The sequence below is a fragment of the Asparagus officinalis genome, chromosome 5, assembly GCF_001876935.1.
Source record: "Asparagus officinalis chromosome 5, Aspof.V1, whole genome shotgun sequence".
NCBI lineage: Eukaryota > Viridiplantae > Streptophyta > Magnoliopsida > Asparagales > Asparagaceae > Asparagus > Asparagus officinalis.
Window position 1 is genome coordinate 59,426,793 of NC_033798.1, and position 20,520 is coordinate 59,447,312.

Genomic DNA, 20,520 nt, shown 5'->3' on the forward strand with positions numbered 1-20,520 from the left:
TCAGCAGCGCAGGTTCCAGGGATCCTGTTTTAACTGTCACAAGGTCGGACATAAGGCATCAGAGTGCCGTAGTGCACCAGCAGGTGCCCAACAGGGAAAAGGTCCGAACCAGCAGCAGCAGCAGCGCCAGCAGGGCAGAGGCCAGGGCCAGCAGAACAGACTTGAGGCACCGCCAGCAGCTCAGAGGACTGAGGGACAGATTCGGGCAGTTCAGGATGTTTCCCAGGGACAGATTATCCCATATTCTCCAGCGCCATCAGCAGAGCAGTCTTCAGCCACGGGCAGGGTATATGCAGTGGTTCCTCGTGATCATGGCGCCAGTGGAGCTGTAGTGGAGGGTACGTTCTTTGTGAACTCTCTTCCCATCTCGCATGCATTTATGGCTAGACTCCAGCTCGTAGCTCAGCCCCTAGACACCCCTCTATCTGTTTCCACCCCTTTAGGTGAGGTATCACTTCTGGAGAGCGTTTGTAGGAGGTGTATCGTCCATCTCGCATGCATTTATGGCTAGACTCCAGCTCGTAGCTCAGCCCCTAGACACCCCTCTATCTGTTTCCACCCCTTTAGGTGAGGTATCACTTCTGGAGAGCGTTTGTAGGAGGTGTATCGTCAGTCTAGACGAGTCGGAGTTCATAGTGGATTTGATAGTGTTGCATATTGTGTACCCGTTGGAGGTTCAAGGAGATTCAATCTATACTCGTATACTCATCAAAGTGTCAAAACATACTGAAAATGGGTCGAGGATGCCACATGAATGCAACCCAGGGACTTGTCGAACTGGGCCTTTGTATGAGACAGTTTCCACTGTCCCGCACATCCGTGATAGTCATACTGTCTCAAATGTGCGAGACAGTATCAACTGTCTCGCACGAAGGCAGATAGCCGATTTCTAGGGTTTTTTAAGCCCGATACTTAGGCTTTTTTCACCACTTCAACCAACCTCTTTGCATTCAAAACTCCTCTAAAACCCTACTGAATAGTTCTTAAACCCTTTTTTTCTTTCTTTGCCTTCGATTTTGTCAGATCTCATTCAAGGGATTTAGGGTTTCAACACTTCTCCTCAAGGTTTGATCTTCTACCTCACTTTCTTTTCATCAAAGCTCGTTCTTTTGTTAATCCTTAATGAAAACCAAACCCTTGGATCACATCTTGGGTGTTCTTCATGATTTTGTTTGATTTTAACCTCAAAACCCTAACTTTTTGTAGGATTTTCGATTAAAAATCATATTTTTATCATGTTTCCCAAGAGATCTTGTGTTCCCCAAGGTAGATCATCCTCTCAACCGGCCGAGAGAGAGGATCCCACCATTGCTTCATATGGAGGTGAGATCCCTTAACTTTTTTAATTCAAAAGTTAGAATTTGTACCTATGTCCTCGTTTGCCTTCCTTTGCGGGGCATTCGGGAAGAGCCGGTATCCTCCTTTGTGGGGATCGATACTAAAAAGATGTTGTGTTGCTTGGTCAAAACACATCTCAAGGTAAAAGGGGCAATTTCGTGTTGTCTCGCACTTTATTAGGTAGGGTATGTCGTCATAATGCTTACACATGACGATGTATGTTGCCTCTCGTGCGTGAAACAACTAAAATCATCTCACCAATCACAAGGTAGTGACTCTATCTTGTGGATTCACGGGATGGGTTTGACTCCTTGATTTGCTTTAAGATATCCTTTTAATTGCATTCCAAACAGATATATTTTCCTTTTTCAGTCAATTTCTCATCCATGGCCTTCCCTGATATAGAAGTGGCCAGTCAAAGTGGCATTGCTTATGCCTCTTTTGACAGGAGTCCTCTTATTATTGAGGCTCCTCAATTTAATGTTGATTGTCCGGAGGACGTTCTCGAGCTCATTCATCAAGGGAGTCATCGTGTTTTACGTCAGCTGATTACTGACGTCCCACTAGGCAAGTATCAGGATTCGACCGAACATTTGAGGAAGCCTAGTAATTGTTTGGAGACTCCGTAGAAGATCCGGAGAAACTTTCATTTGAGCAGGAGCAATGGTTGAACGAGCACAGTGGAGTATTCATATATCTGCCTCATATTCCTCGGCATTGTTCCCTTATTCAGCTTAGAAATTTAGCGGTGACTCGAGAGATGTCTTGGAGGCTAACGAAAGATCACAAGCATGTGCATTGTGGGTTTATTGGTAGGGATGCTAAGACCCCAGGCTCAAGTGATAGGAATTCCGTTAGAGGACTTCATCCAGGTATATTAGGCCAGGACAATTTACCTCAGAATGAGCTGATGCTTAAGGCAAACACCATAGAGAACCATTTAGCTATATTGGGGAGAGAGCTTCCAGTTAATAAATTTAGGTGCTTTGGATAGGTCCACTCTTCAGCGGATAGGTGGTGGACAAGATTGACAATCTATGTACTTAGCCGTTGGGGAAGGGAGCTATTTGATAAAGGATCATTTATTACCATACGAGCTAGCATGTACGGCCTGCCAATTAGTATTAACAACTTCTTCGCTTTATTTGAGACTTACAACCCAGAAACCAACACTTTAGTGACTAAGAATGGAGAATTAGGTCTTGCTCTCCATAAGATGATGAAAGTGTCTAGTTTGACGATGGGGGATTTGCCTTACCAAGAATATTTCCCAACAGCCAGTCAGTTAAGCCGAATGAGGGAATTAGCCACCATAGCTCATGATATTTTGTGGGAATTGACTTGTCATTATCATATTGCCATGGCTGAGATGGATGTAAAAGCCAAGAAGAAATTTCCACAAGTTAGCTTGAAACAGTTTGCGGACTATCTTTTTAAGAATCTTGAGAGCCATTCAGGATATGAAGTGTGTGAATTGCCACCTCTAACCCCATCGGAGATTAATAAGTTGTTGGTAAAAAGGAATGCTCAGTCATATACCATTCGTTCAGCTGAAGGAGGATTCCCTAAGGGCACCAAATTTGAGTCTTTCTTTTGGCAAGCTTAGAAAAGGATTACACCATCGACTCTCTTAGCTGGATTTTTAGCAATCTGGTTGAAGAAGTGTGTAGTCCCCCACCAGCCTTTTGATGCATTTACCAATTGAGGTCTTATACCCCGCAGTTCAGTTAGCAATTGGACGTAGACTCTCTCGGCTTTCGGCTATGATTGCAGATATTCACAGTGGGCTTTACCACCTGGCTACCACTTTAACACAAGAAGGGAAGAAACCTTCGAGTGAAATCCCAACCACAAAAATAGAACTGCCCTACACCTATTTAATGACATGGTTAGTCCTTCACCGGCCCGATATGATGTCAGTGCCTAAACCTGCAGACCCGGATCTTCCCTTGCTACAAATTCTAGAAGAGTGCAAATGGTCAGCTAGGTAATGGCATGAAGTGTCCAGGCAGTTCAGAGTCCACAAGTATTAGGAATTTTTTTCGTGCTTTTCTCAATTTTCTGGAACTTATAATAATATGCTTAAGGATGAGAAGAGCCAAAAAGAAACAGGACTAGTTTGGACGTGGGATGTTTTAGGTGGTTGATAAACATCCATCCTGGTTATTAGGTGTTCAAGGTTAAGAATGTTTGTAGTATTGAGCCGTATTTACCCTGTAGATTTGCCCATCAGTTTGGTTATGACCAACTGTACGTAGGTAACCCGAACGGATGGCTGAAGACTTGTGGATGTTTGATTGATGGTGCCCGGGCCTGGTTTTGGAGTATAAGTGGTTGCATTGATGCCCAGTTTAGCCTTCCCGCAGTTGTGTCTGGTTACAGATGACCTTCTTGTACTACAAATAGCTTATATCTGCTAACACTACCACAAAGAAGAAGAGAATTTCAGAGATGGAAGTGGAGCTGCGTCCAGGCTTGCTACTAAAGCGGTTCGGGAAACCGTGGTGCCACAGAAGGGGAAAAAGCCCATTGGATCCTTTAGTAAGGGAAAGCAAATTGTTGATTCTGATGACAGTGAGGAGGAACTCTTCACCAATATGGCTGAAACATCTAAGGAGAAGGGTGAAGTTGAAGGTGCAAGAATCAAGGATGATGATGAAGAGAATATGTCGCGTCCTCCACAATCTTTCTTTCCAAAGGGAGATGAGAGCTCTCCTGTGGCTCACAAGACTCGCCGTGCAGATCAGCCTAAGTCATCGGAAGCTCCTAAAAAGATGAAAGAGAAGGTCATCTTAACCTATCCCAATTGGATGACAGTTAGATACCTCAGCGAGGACGAGGAGAAAGAAAGAGATACAATGCCTCTTATCAGAAGAAAGAGACCTCAATCCTCGACTCCTGGTCAAGCTCAAGCTCAGGCTTCTCCAAAACTGAGTTGCACACTAAATACCACCATGAGAGATCCGATACTCTGGGAGAAGCATGTTCATCAAAGAGGATTAATAAGGTTGTACACTGATAATGTTGTAAAACCCCGAAATTTCATAACGAGTTTTGTGTGAATAAATAATAATAAACCTATCTGTTGTGATGGATAACTATATATATATGAGATATATATATATTTATCAGTGTTTGGGAACCCAACAGGTGTTTATATATGAGAGACTTTGAGTGATATGTGTCCAGCAGGTGAAATGCCTACAGAAGGCAGCTTGTTTTTCAGGTTCGGGTTTTAGTTTTGGGCTATTGGGTTTCGGGTCGGGTTGGGGAATTGGTATTTATACCAACTCAACCCAGGAGAGTTTCTCCTCTCCTCAAACGTAAAACCCTAGCCCCTTTTTCTCTCCCCTCTCAAAACCCTAGCCGTCACTGGTGATCTTTGAGGAGTTTGGAGGAGTTCCAGGGGATTTCAGCAGATTGGATCTCAAGAGAATCATCAACAGGAATCTTTGCAGCACCCAAGGCGAGTATCATCTCGCCAAATCCCTCACCCCTGTTTTCCATGATCTTTATTTTGGATTTTATGAGTTTTGGATGAGCCAAAATAGTATTTTTGTTAAGAAACGAATTAGCTATGGTATAATAGTATGAATCAGAGGTTTTTGTTTATAAAAACTCACCCAATACCTGTTTGATGACGATCTAGATCTGAAATTTTGCCTAAACAAGAACTAAATCATTTTTACTGTCATTTAAACGATTTGGAAATTGTTTCTCATGTTTTTATAATATTGGAAGGATAGATTTCATTTGGAAATTGTCTCTCATGTTTTTATAATATTGGAAGGATAGATTTCAAGCCTGAGAGTTGTTGTTTATGATCAGTATGATTTTTAACCTTAGAACTCTTGTTATCGCAGAGATTTGCAAAATTTTTGTTTCAGGTTTCGAGCTGACAGAAACCCAGATTTGGGTTTCTGTCCGCTCGGCGGTCGACCGACGCGGTCGACCGCTGAGCTCGTTTTGAGTTTTCGGTCGACCGCCCGTTATTTCGGTCGATCGCGTCGTCATTTCGGTCGACCGCCGATTATTTCGGTCGACCGTGACATTATTTCGGTCGACCGCCAGGCTCGTATCAGAGATCGGTCGACCGACTCGGTCGACCGACGCTCTGTCTGTGGTATTTTCCTGGTTTTGGGTATTTTTGTACATTTCATTCATGTTTGGGAGTCTGTCTGGACTATCTGACATTGGCATTTAGTCCTACTATGTACCCAGGTATGATGGATGACCTGAGGGTACCAATTGTGAATATATACACTGATATGATTATGAAGTGATGTAATTTAGATTTCACTATATATCACCGCGACATGTTTCACAGTTTCACAGTCCTCGTGTTGGACTATAATCCATGGAAGTCCTCGTGATGGACTATAAATTCATTCCAGTCCTCGTGTTGGACATTTGACACTTATTCTATGAGTTGGAAACTACGATGTAGATAGTTTTCCTGATTTGGACAAGGTCCTTAACCCTGCACATGACCTCTTCACAGAAGTTCACGACATGATGTTGACATGACACTTATGTAAGTAATAACATGGTATTCATGTTAGCTATGGTATGGCACTGTATACTGTTCTGAGATTTGCTGTATTTCTTTTATTATTGTTTCTGTACTAGAACCTCGGGTTTGGTGTTTAGAGATTTACAATTTGAGATACCAGGTATATACATGAGGGTTTCCTTGTTTGGATTATTTCGCTCGACGTACCTATGCTCGTGTTGTAAATTTCTAAATATTAAAACCCTCTTTAGTAGGATTAATGATTCTAGATCTAATATATATTATCTGTATTTTCTTATACAACGAGCCCTGTTCCCTTGGGGTTGGTTGTGATGTTCCTCGCTAGCGCTTTGACGCTCGTTGTCCCTCCCCCTTTCAGGTAACGAGCTTTCAGGTCACGAGCCAGGAGCACGGAGAGCCGCAGGTTGATAGCGGACCACATTAGTGTTCAGCTTTACTTTCTAGCTATGTATTATTTTCTTTGGTCTCCACTGTAGTGAGGTTAGACATTTGAGGGTATTATTCTAGAAGTTGTAAAGGCTGTGAGCCTTATATCCTTATCGTCAGATGTTTGTATTTGAGACTTGTTGAGTATTTCAGTTTATCTACTCAGATCTTGACTATGTACTTCTATGTTGTTGGATGATGAGATATTTATGTGACTATTATCATTTCATCAGTATTCCTTGTATTATCTTTTACCTGTTTTTGTACCTACACCAGTTGTTGATTCTACTAGATAGATGTTAATTGTGATGGTGAAACATGTTATTGCACGGTGTGGTGCATAGCAGGTTTGACATTCTTGGTTTCACCTTGGACTGCAGCCTTGTGTGAACCCAGGGACGTCACACTCATTCTTCTTTATCAGAGTCACTCTGCGGAAAAGTACTAAAGATAGCAGCTTACATTCTGAATAGAGTACCGAGTAAAGCAGTTGCTAAAACACCTTATGAGCTTTGAACTGGTCGAAAACCCAGTTTAAAGCACTTACATATTTGAGGATGTCCATCTAAGGTAAGGCCTTATAGGCCAAATAAAAAGAAATTAGACTCCAAAATAGTTAGCAGCTACTTTATTGGGTACTCTGAACGCTCTAGGGGCTATAAGTTTTATGATCCCACACCCAAGAATATATTTGAGACGGAAACAGCAACATTCTTTGAGGATGTTGAGTTTAGGGGGAGAAATAAGGTTAGAGACATTGCTTTTGAGGAGGAATTGGCTTCAGATCCAATCCATACAGTTACTTTTGATAATATTCAGGTTACTATACCGGTTGTTGCTCAAAAAGTAAATCCGGAACCTCAAGATGACAATGTTGAACAACTCCATGCTCTAGAAAAACAAACTCAACAACCTCAAGAACCAGTGCCATTAAGGAGATCCACGAGAGAAAGGAGAAATGCTATTTCGGATGATTATATTGTATTTCTCCAATAACATGAGGAAAGTAATGGAATGTTGGAAGATGATCCAATCAACTTCTCTCAGGCCATAAAAAGTTCTAACTCTCAACAGTTGATTGATGCCATGAATGAAGAGTACAATTCTATGCAAGACAATAAGGTTTGGGAACTTGTCCCATTGTTAGAAGCTGCAAAAACCAATTGGTTGTAAATGGATTTTTAAAATCAAGCGGGATGCAAACGGTAATGTGGAGAGGTATAAGGCACGTCTTGTAGCAAAAGGCTTTACTCAAAAGGAATGCATTGATTATACATAGACTTTCTCACCGATTTATCGAAAGACTCTTTCAGAACAATCATGCCACTTGTTCTCATTATGATCTTGAGTTACATCAGATGGATGTTAAAACTGCATTTCTCAATGGTGAAATTGATGAGATGATTTATATGGTGCAACCAGAAAACTTTGTGTCAGGAGACCCAAAGAATATGGTTTGCAAATTAAGGAAATTCATCTATGGACTTAAGCAAGCTCCTCGTCAATGGTATTACAAGTTTCAACAAATAATTATCTCGTTCAGTTTTGAGATGAACATTGTTGATGACTATGTATATCACAAGTTCAGTGGGAGTAAGTATAGTTTTTTGATTCTGTATGTTGATGACATATTGCTTGCCACTAATGATATAGGCATGTTGCACGAAACCAAGAGATTTCTATCAAAGAATTTTGAGATGAAAGATCTTGGGGACGCTTCTTTTATATTAGGAATCCAAATACATCGAGATCGCTCTCAGGGTATTCTTGGATCATCGCAAAAGAGCTATATCGATAAAGTACTTAAAAGGTTTGGCATGCAAGACTGCAGACCAGGAGACACCCTTGTTACTAAAGGAGACAAGTTTAGTCTCAATCAGTGCCCTAAAGGCAACCTTGAAATTCAGGAAATGCAGAAGATTTAGTCTCAATCAGTGCCCTAAAGGCAACCTTGAAATTCAGGAAATGCAGAAGATTCCTTATGCTTCGGATGTAGGAAGTCTAATGTATGCTCAGGAACCTTGAAATTCAGGAAATGCAGAAGATTCCTTATGCTTCGGATGTAGGAAGTCTAATGTATGCTCAGGTATGTACGCATCTGGATATTGCGTACATTATTAGGATGTTAGGCAGATACTTAAGCAACCCCGGTATGGATCATTGGATAGCAGTCAAAAGGGTTATGAGGTATCTTCAGAAAACAAAAGATTATATGCTCACATACAGAAAATCAGAACAGCTGGAGGTCATTGGGTACTCTGATTCTGATTTTGCTGGATGCCAAGATAGCAGAAAGTCTACATCACACTACATTTATATGTTAGCAGGAGGAGCTATATCATGAAAAAGTGTTAAACAGACACTCGTAGCTTCCTCCACTATGGCAGCAGAGTTTATAGCTTGCTATGAGTCATCAAATCATGAAATATGGTTGCGAAATTTTATCACTGAACTGCACATTTTGGAAAATGTGGAGAGACCACTAAGGTTATATTGTGATAATAAATCTGCAATAATGTATTTTAATAACAACATGAGCTCAACTAAGTCTAAACATATTGATATTAAGTTCATGGTTGTGAAAGAAAGGGTATAAAGTGGACAGATATCCATAGAGCATATTGAAACAAACTCCATGATAGCTGATCCTCTTACTAAGGGATTGACACCCAAGATCTTTCATGAGCACATTGCTCATATGGGTGTGGTGTTATTCGAGGATATCATGATTTAGTGGGAGTTTGTAATTTTTTGGTGCTTTGTGTTTGGTTATATTGTCTGATCAGAATAAAGTATTCAGTTAAGATACTCTATTATATTATGTTTGGTTTTGACCTCACTAAAGTAGCACCAGTTAAAAATAGACATGTACTGATCACATTGCATGTAATTTTCATGATGCACATCCATGATTGCTCTATGTCATTTGATTGTATCGGTATATGTGACCATTGATGGGTCGAGACACGATAAATGTGACGAATGCCGCTTTGATCCTATATTGATATAGTCAATGGACGAGATTGCTCGGAAATACCTTTTCAGTGATAGCAATTTTGAGCTCATAAGGTTATACACACCTTAATGAGTCATATGGTGCCCAAGTGGGAGATTGTTAGATTTAAATCTAATTAAATCTATTACTTGACACATATGATTAATCTGTGTGTATTGCTATCCTTCAGGATAACCCACTAAAATGATCAATTAATTTGGGTTAATGGGTATTTAAATAAATGATGAGGTTATATGTGCAGATACAATGTTATAATTATAATTTGATGAGGGGTCAAATTACAAATGTACAATACCTATATATGGGGTTATGGTCCCTAATCTAGGGTTAGCCACTCTCATTCTCTTATCCCCATCTAAAGAGATCCATAAGGGAGAAACCCTAAGGTTAGAAGATCATCAAAACCCTAATTAGGTTTTCCCCAATGGATTCAGGTATATGCTTCCGCACCTTTTGATTCTTGTTAATCTCTTTGAATTAATCATGGCTTTAAGATTTAGATCTCAAATATTAGATCTAACACAGTCATCCAACACTAATAGTCACTTGTAAGGAATTCACATCATGGCATGTTCAAGCTCAAGTTCTTCACAAGGCTTCAACTATTTTCCATTCATTCGTAAGAGGAATGATCTTGCCAAGAGGTCAGGCTTGAAAATTTGTGGATGTGATTTGCAATGTGAGTATTACACGTCAATGACAGTTGAGAATCCTGGTCGGAGGTTTTGTAGATGCCCCAATTATAACATGTATTTTTAAGGAGATATTTTCTTCGTTATTTATGATCTAAATGAAGTTGCTAAAATTCTCATTTTGTTTCTTTTCCTGATTTGGTAGAATGATGGCTGTGGTTTATAGCAATGGACTGACAAATAAATGGGTTATTTGGGTTGTCAATTTTTTCCACTCATGAAAGAAGAAATTCTAAAATTGATGAGCAAGGTTAATGCTAAAGAATATTTGATTGAAAGGTATGAGAATGATCTCGGGGGTGCCATGAAGTGCTTGCAATGTTGAAAGGGGAGGTTGTAATAGCCCCATCATTATATATATTATATATATATAATAATATATATATATATATATATATATATATATATATATATATATATATATATATATATATAACTAGATATATATATAATATATATATATATATAATAAAAGAGAGAAGAGAGAGAGAAATATTGGTACTTGGTAGTAAGTGTCACACTCTCCCTCCATTCATTGCAAAATGGGACTACATTCACATGGGTAATGAGTTGAATGGGCGATGTGACACCATCACTACCAAGCGACAATTAGCCAAGCATACTCATATTTTCTGCATATATATATATATATATATATATATTATATATATATTATATATATATATATATATAAAATAATATATATATATAGTATATATATATACTATATATATATAAATATATATTATAAATGATAAAGAAATTGTAAGTCAGTGACTTGTTTTCAGCGCCTCACATCACCGCCCGACATTATAAAAGAGGGACAAAGGGGGAAAGAGAAAGAAGAAAAAAAGAAAAGAAAAGAAGAAGAATAAGAAGAGGAAGACGACATGGAAAAAAGAGAGAGGAGAAAACAAAGGTTCAGATTTGATATCTGGAAAGTAATGTTTTGAGGAAGTTGTACTCAGTGAAGGTGAGTTCATTTCTCACTAGTATTTTATAATATGAAATTGAATGAGTATTATAACTGATTTATCTTGTGATTAAAAAATAAATAATATATCATTTTCATGTATATAAACTTAAAGGTGATTTGATTTACTTTTGTTGTGACCTAAGCCGTAATACGATGTTGATTTCGTATAAGATATGAAAAATCAATTTGATTTTATATGAACTATAAAAAATGAATTTGGTTCTCATGCGATTTTAAATAATTGTGGGAATTGCTTTATTTGGAAGCTTTTGAAGAAAAAAAAATATTTTGAATGTGCTTCGACGGTTTAATGGATTCAAAGAATTTCTGTGACTTAGTAACTGATAAAAATAAAGAAAAGTGAAATCTGTGAAATGTTTTAACTGGGATGGAGAGTTTCACCCTCGTACACTTCATTTGAAAATATTTGTAAATTCTGATAAGCACGGTTTTTCTGGTTTGACTAGTGATTCTCGATGTTTTCAAACCCTCAAAAAGTCCACTATGAAGTGATTCTACCTGTCATATGGTAAATGCATATTTATTTGGCCCCTTTGTATTGGCCCTTCTAAAATTTGTTTTGGCCCCTCTGTTTTGGCCAGTAACCTATGACAGTGTTAGGTGCATTTGATTCCCGAGAATTATCTGTTATCTAAAACGTTTTATGCATTCCCATGCTACTGGGCTATAATTCATAGCCTTAGTGTGACATATGAGGTGATTCTTGTGTTTCATGAATTACTAGCCGAAAATGTGGAGCGAAGTGCTATATGAGGCTAAGTGCTACACCGTATGGACGCAGTGGGAGCCACCTCTAGAGTCTGTAGGAGCCACCTCTAGAGTCCACATCACCTGGCAGTAATAGATTTGTGATTTTGAGATTTGAGCGTGAATTTGAAGAATATGATTCATCGAGGTTTAAGATTTTGACAATTGAGTGTGAAATTGAGAAAATAATAGTCATCTAGTTTTGTACCCAATTTAGAAATTTCTTTTCTTGTTAATGTTTACCTTGATTTGAAAGGGTCTGGTTTTTATAAAATATTACAATATATTCAGTTACACATAAGAAAGAAAATATAATTGTTGTATTCTTTCTTGTAGATGACAATATTATGATATTTGGATCGTATTTTACTATTTTTGAATTTCTGGTGTATAACTTATAATTCGTTATTTCTGAGAATTATTCTTATTACTATTTTGTTAGTTATCTAGGAACTCTAGTGGGAAATGTTCTCACTGAGCTTTAGCTCAACCTGTTGTTTTAAAAAAAATTCCCAGATCCGGTATAGCTTCATACTAGCCGAACTTTTGGTTAGGGCTTTTGGCTAAGAGGCGATATATGGAGAGCCTCTCCTTTTGATGTTACATACAGTCAACAATGTGCTTGAAGTAGTAAAATGCTTATAACGGTAAGCTTGTGGGTTGTAAGTATCGATTATATACATATATATAGTTGCTCTGAACTTCTATCATCAGTAGGTTTATAAATGTTTTGAGATAAACTATGTGATATAAAGTGCTAGGCTTGACTCATGCATAAGACTTGTCTTGTGCATGGGTCGCTGTTGTAACGTACCCTGTATTTATAAATTTTTCGCTGCGGTTTCGGGGCGTGACAGAGGTTGAGTTGTCCAATGTTGAATCTGCATCATGTTTGGAAGAAATTGTAAGATTGAGGAGGGAGAAATCTAAGATTGAGGATGAGCTTCACTTTGAGAAGAAGGAAAATAGGGTGTACATGTTCATATTATGTGTATTAAGGATAATTGTGAAGTGTTTGTGTTTGTATGTGATGATGGTGATATGAATGTACAAGAAGTAGTATTCTGTGTGTGTGTTTTCATCAAACAATGTAATCTATCCCTTTAAATGAAAGAATACAGTTATGGAAATTTTTGACATGCCCTCTTTGCACATAATGTGCTGCGTATGCTTATAAAAATTTTGACTTGGTCCCTTTGCATATATTGGCAATAAATATATTCCCTATCATATAGTTTGCAGTCATCATCATCATCAAATACACTCAACAATGTATAAACCCATAAATTTTCAGCCAAAAAACATACCCAGATTTCATATATAACATAGTAGCAGATTGCATTATAAACATAAGAAATAAAAATACATGTTTAGACATGTTGCTGGTTGTGATGGAACTTCGACTAGGTTGAGTTGTTCTGAAACTTGAGATGCAGTTTGGGTTGCAGCTTGTATGAAGATTGCTTGATTAGTACTAGGATCCATAAAAGCCATCTCCCCATCATCACCTTGCCATATACCATATCATCAAGCATATTAGCTATCTTTCTCCACCTCCCTCCACCTCTTATTCTACCTCTACCACCTCTAACAGTTCCTTTAGCAGCTTGATTGGATGCACCTTCACCTTGATGATAATTCATAATGATCAGTAAATGCATATACTTAGCAATATGAAATCATAAAAATTAATTAAAAACTTATAAAAATTGATACTACTAGCTCTTGCTCTTGCTCTCTTCTCTATTAGTGCCTCAGCTGCATTAGAGGTTTGTGATCTTACCAAATCTTTCATAAAGAGACTCATTCTGCTCTTAGAACCTTTAGGTGCCCCCCTCTTTATCACTTGACTTGGTCCCTCTCCAGTTTGTTGTATGATATCCCATAATAGCTTTGATTTGCTATAGTGGCATCATCACAATCTGGCCTAGCAGTTAACTCCCAATGATAATGAGCACACCATATATCAATCCTCTACTTGTCATTCTTCAAATATACAAAATCATAGTGATTCTGAATTGAATAATCGAAAAGTGCTTCCTTTAAAACTTGTTTAGATGTGGACTTCAAACCTGCATTAATACAAATAAAGTTATATATTAAGTAAGGCACAATGATTGCACATAATGCACTATAAATAATTAGAAAGATAGTAAAATTCATACATGCATCAAGATAAATATTATTCATGTCTATACTTGCATTAAAGTAGTTGTATTTTAACCTTGTTTTTTTTCTTTTTTATGATTGGAACAGGCTCTTCCTCCTCTTCACTTTCACGAGTTGTTCTTCATCTTCAATGTCCCTTTGGTCACTCTCATATCCTCCCTCAAATGTAGTCCAATGAGGAGGCCAACTTGAATGAGTTGGAATTATGCCTCTAGATTTTGCACCACCTACATTCAAACCCTTAAGTGGTAGTTCTTCAGCTTGATCACCATCCTCATGTGACCAATAAACATCTGCATTTGCCTTCTCTACTTGTGACTGTATATTATATGCCTCTCTTTCATGTACATGTGATTGTGCATGTTCTGCCGGAATTGCATCATATGGTTGTGGTTGTGCATTCAAATCCTCCATTTCTTGTTCATGGTATTGTGTTTAAGCTACTGATGGTTCGGTAAATAATCCAGGAGTACCCTTCACAACACCTTCTAGCCTTGTCCTAGAGTTGACCCTCCCCTTCTCATCAATCACAAGCTTTAAATTCCTAAGTCCAACTTCATACAAGTCCTCGTCATCACTTTCCAATGCTTCATCAAATTCTACATAGTCTTCACTTTGTGCACCCTCACCCTCGTTATCATGCTGACTTTTTATTTTCACCTACAACCTTCCCCTTTCCTTTTCTTTTTCAAATTCTAGCTCCTAAATTCTTCAACTAACTCAGGATCTTCACCATCATCATCATCCAGTAGCTCAGTAGGGCCAATTTTGTAAATTTTATCCTCCACTGAGTCATCATCATCATCAATAGAGGAAGATTTTTCATCTATAGGAGTGGGATCTTTTGGAGCGATAGGCAGTGGTGTCGGAGATAAAGTTTTGGAGTGTACATTACTTGCCTGTCTCTCATCCAAATTCAAATTTCTTTTTGGAGCTAATTTTTTTCTCAAAACCTTAGGTACAATTTTTGTTGAAGATGTGACACTAGGTTAGGATTACTCAAAGATGTAGGAATAGGTAAATCCACTTCTAAGGGAACATCTACCCATGATTTGCATACACTTTAATTGAACTATGCCCATGTTCAAGTTCAACCAATTTGGCAAGGTCTTGATCTGTTTTTGTATCCTTCAAACCTCCACTTCCTAACTGTACACTAGGAACAGAGTAAAATAAACACCACACATTGTCAATTGGGGTCAAATTATAGTACCAATGTGGTAATTTAGTCAATTTTAAACATATCTACTATTTGGGTAAGGAAATAGCGGAACAAGTTTTCATTTTTCTCATAACTCTCAAAGCCTACATGATATAAACTATTGAGTAAAACTTATCATTATCCTCTTATGGTATTATCAAAGATAAATTTGTATTAATCTATCTACGAAAGAGTGGACTAAATTGAGATTGGACGAGTTTCTTTTGCATGCTACATGAAAATTATGTTCTTAATGTATACTATGGTCGAAAAATGTTCTTAACGTATACGCCTCAAGTTACGGATTCAATTATTAATCATTGTTGCGTAGGCTCTTCCTTTGTCTCTACCTTTCATAGTACTTATCACCTTTAAATTCATTTTAGGCTTAATATCAGAAAACCCATCTTCAGCTTAGCAATTTATCAAGAAACCCCTCTTAAGTTTTAAAATGTTACTAAACCCCTCTTAAGTTTGAGATGTATCAGAAAACCACTCTTAAGTTTGAGTTTTTTCCAATTAACCCCCTAACGGTGTTAGCACGAAGGGATAAGGGGCCGTCGGCGGGCAGCTCGCTAACTCTCCAGCTTGCGGCCACCCTCGATCTCTCATGCTGCCGTCACTCATGCTCTCTCCGAAGGTGTCTCCTCCCCCTCCTCTCTACCTCACCTCTCTCTCTCTCCTCTCTCTCTCTTCTCTCTCTTCTCTCTCTCTCTCTCTTACTTACTTTTTTCCTAAATCTAGCAGAACCCAACTCGCCGCTGGCAAACTCTGTTTCTTAGCGGCAGTGGTCGCTGGCATCGGGTAGGGTTATTGGCTAAGGAAGAAGTGAGAAAAGGGAGGAGGATGGGGTTTTTGTGAAAATTGCCTATAAAAGAAATATAAAAAGGATTTTTTGAAACTTTAGGAGTATATCTATCATTTTATTGGCTTTAAGGTTTAGTTAGATTTAACACTATTAGTAGGCTATCCAAACGGGCCGGCTCGGCTCGGATTTTCGGGTCCAGGCCGAGCAACATTACTAGCCTTAGCTCGGAACTCAGGGTGTCGCGGTTGGCTGCGGGTTCGGGTTCGAGCGATAACGGCGAGCTCCAGGCCGGCCCTGATTTTTTTTGATTTCTTGATTTTTTTGCTAAAATTTGATAAGAAAAATTAGATTAATCTTATTATATTTATATATGTATTAGTATATACTTACATATTAGTATATAGATATATATTATATGTAAGTACATATAAGTATACATTAATGACCATATCAGACTATAATTATACATAGTATACATTAGAAATATGTAAGTATATATAAGTATACATTAATGACAATATACGCTTAAAAATATATATAATTATGCATTTATGACCATAATATAATATCTATTATATATATATATAATACAATTACTGTATATATATTTGCCATTCGGGCTTAAGAGCGCCCCTTCGGAGTTTCAAAATATCATGAATGAAATACTCATTCCCCACACTGATTTCATCTTGTCATACATGGATGATATTCTGACATTTTCTTAGCCTTTTGATCAGCATGTTAAACATTTAAAAATATTTCGTAATTTAGCAATACGAAATGGGTTGGCTATATCAGCCACAAAAAATAAAATTATTCCAGACTCAGATTAGATTCTTTGGTCATAATATTCATAAAGGGACTATAATTCCTATTGACCGAAACATTGAGTTTGCCTCTAAATTTCCGGACATAATCACTGACACCAAAAAATTACAAAGGTTTCTTGGTGCATTGAATTATATAGCAGATTATTATCTTGCACACGACACTGCCATTTTATATAGCAGGTTGAGAAAGAATGCTTCCCCTTGGACAGATCAACACACTGTTGCTATCCGTAAAATTAAATCAAATGTTAAAAGGCTACCATGTGCACATCTAGCTAATACACAATGGTTTAAAATTGTTAAAACTAATGCGTCAAACATTGGTTATGGAGGTATCCTCAAACAAGGAGATCTCATTACTAACAAAGAGCAACTAGTTAGATTTACCTCTGATAAATAAGATTTAGCCCAATTTAATTACTCCACAATTAAAAAGGAAATGTTGACTATTGTAAAATATTTTTACAAAATTTGAGATGATATTCTCAATCATCAATTTCTATTAAAAATAGATTGCAGTTCTATTAAGACAGTCTTAGAAAAAGATGTTAAAAATCTTGTTTCTAAACAGATTTTTGCTAGATGGTAAGCCGAACTAGCAATGTATCAATTTAAAATTGATTATATACGTGGACACGATAATCATTGGCCTGATTTTCTAACACATGAATTTTTACAGGGTACCAATGCGCCGCAATAACTCCTCCCAAAGGGGAGGAGGAAGGAATGGAGGCAGCAATGGAAGGAGTTATAATCCCGACTCACCCAAACTCATGGAGAACTATCTCCAAGAAGGGAAATACTAGTGTCCCTTCATCATCCTCTTCTAAAGGGATAGAAGACTTGATTGCAAAAGAGAATATACCTGAACCATTCTCTGCCATAGTCAAGAAAGATATAGAGTGGTATACTAAAACCATCTCTGACACTGTTCTTCATATAGAACAAGAGGGCATTCCTCTTATGAAAAATGTCGACAAACTAAGACAGAAATACTTAGATTCGACGTACTACCCTACATTGTCTCTTAAACCTAGAGCATGGATGAAGACAATACTCATCCAGAGAGGTGTGGAAATTACACATTTTTGGAGTAATAAAAATCATACCGCCCCTCCAAACTTCAGTAAATATGTCATAAAAGAAGTCATATTGCACAGGGCTTGGGCAATGAGTACTAACCAGAAATTTCCCCTGGTTAAAACTCCAAACAAAAAAATTTATAATTTTAATTACTGGGATTATCAATCAGCTTTTTATCAACTGTTCCTCTACCAAAATCCCAAGAACAAACATACATGGCTAATTAAGCTATGTCCAAAAGCCATTTATAAATGCCTACCCACATGGTTCTATAATTGGTGGTCTAAATATGGGGTGTACCTTAATATAGTACCAGAATCCATATCAAAATTATATACCCCTTGGGTTGACTCTCACTCAGTCATCCAAAAAATGGACGAGAATCAAATTCTCGAAGGTCTGTAGTCAGCATATTTCTTCGCTAAGGCAGAAATCTCATGGATCTGGAATTAGTCCTTAGAAGCTGCATAGGATGAACTTCACCTACCATCTCTTCAAAGAAAATATCACAGCAGATAGTGGACGAGTATCAACATTCAAGACAAGGTAAAACAAATAGAAGAGATTATTAAGAGGAATAATAAAATCCTTGATAATACCTTAACTTAGAAAATTCAAAATGAAAATCTTATGGTTAAACTAGCAAAAACAATAAAGATGAAATATCCTCAAGCTATAGAAGCTGAAATTCAGCAAAAATGACTTGAGCATATGAAGAAACAATTCTTTGAGGTATTTTAACAATAGTGATACTATATCAACAAAAAGTATAAATACGCATATATCTGATCAAAATACTCAAGGGATAGATATATTCCTACCAGATGCACAAGATCCTTATGAGGAAACTGCAGAAGAAATATGGGAGGCCGCCATGGGAGTTCCTACAGATGTAAAAGGTAAAGGTATTGACCAGTTATAAACTGTCAGTTATAAAATGACTTTTTTACTAAAGTTATAGTTTTACTTCTCTGACAAGTTATACTTTACTTTCCAATTATATTGATTAAAATAGCCAAGCTACTACCTTAGAGATTAGATCGAAGAAAAGAGATTCGGTGCGTGATAGGGCCCACAGCGAACCCGACACCTTATCCTTTACTTTGAGCTGAGCCTCGGGGAGCCGCTCTTAGTGCTAAGTGATGCATGCAATGGTGTAAGACTCCACCAATGGACACCGAAAGATAAGGCGCACCAGAAGTGTCGGCAATAATGTGTTTACTTTAAAGTTTTTTCCATCCAGCTGTCCAAAGGCTATTAATCAAAAGATTCCTTTCTCGGTTATAAATAAGGCAGAAAACATCATAGTTTGTATGCTTACTTTGAATCTTAGATTTTCAAGGTTAAGGGAAAAGTGCTTCACTCTCTGCTTGATATTTTGCCTTCTTTTCTTTCTCCCTATTCCTCTTTATAAAGGTTAGCCGACCTAAGGCTTTGTAAAAATTTGGTTGATGCAATAAACTAGAAGAACCAAAAGTTATATTTGAACTAGCAGACTTCAAACTATAAATTTTTATATAGAAATGGATCTTCTCGACATACTTGTAATATCAGACAATTTAATTGTCCTAGAAGGGGTTGAAGACTGTTTCAACTTCACCATCAACCGTCTGGATGATTTGATCAATTTCTTAATTTATAATTAGCTGAGGTTGAATAGCATTGGGTAGAATCCAGCTATCAGGAAAGTTTACTTTTGTCCATTTAATTTGTCTGTTTACAGCGATATGGGACGAAAGTAAATTAGTTTCTATTAAAACTGTCTTTCTAGGCTTTGTATGCAATTTAGCTTTAGGTGCTAACTATGACGCCCCTAGGTTCACACAAGGCTACAGTCCAAGATGAAACCAGAGATGTCAAACCTGTCATGCACCCATACTGTGTATAAACATGTTTCACCAATCACAGTAATATCCTTTAGTAGAACCAAATAGAAGTACAGGTACAAACAGGCAAAATAAAGAGAATAAATATAATAGACATGATATAGAAGAGATATCTCATAAATAAAAAAGAATCATGTCTTAACTATAATACATCTGATATTTGAATAATAAAAACGTCTCAACATGAATAAACTAAAAATCGTACTAAGGCACACTGCCTTTACAATATGAATATGAAACTCTAATGTCTAGATAAAACGCAAAACTACAGTGGAGTCTCTACAAGTAAAAATACGTGACGGTAACTATGCCAGAACTCCGTCGCCCTACGGCTCTCCGAAACTCCAAACTACCTGAAAAGTGATTTAAAAGAAAAAAAACAACAACAAAAGTGTCAGAGCGATACAGCAAGATTACCTCCATCCGCCCCCAGGGGAAGGGCTACTAGATAAAGTGAAGGCTCTATCTATTAAGCAAAGTCTACCTAAATTCATTTTTCCCGTATCTAAGTAGGATTAACATTTAGAAACCTACAACACGAGACGTAGTACGTTAAGCGAAATAATCCAAACAAGAAAACCCTCATGTATATACCATAAATCTCAAATTGTAAATATCTAAACATTAATACCGAACTAAGAAAAGACAATCTAATGAAACCAATAATTAGAAATCCATAACACGAGACTGGTTCGTCGAGCAAAATAATCCAAACAAGGAAACCCTCATATATATACCATAAGTCTCAAGTTGTGAATCTCTAATCATTGATCCCAACTAAGAAGTAAAGAAG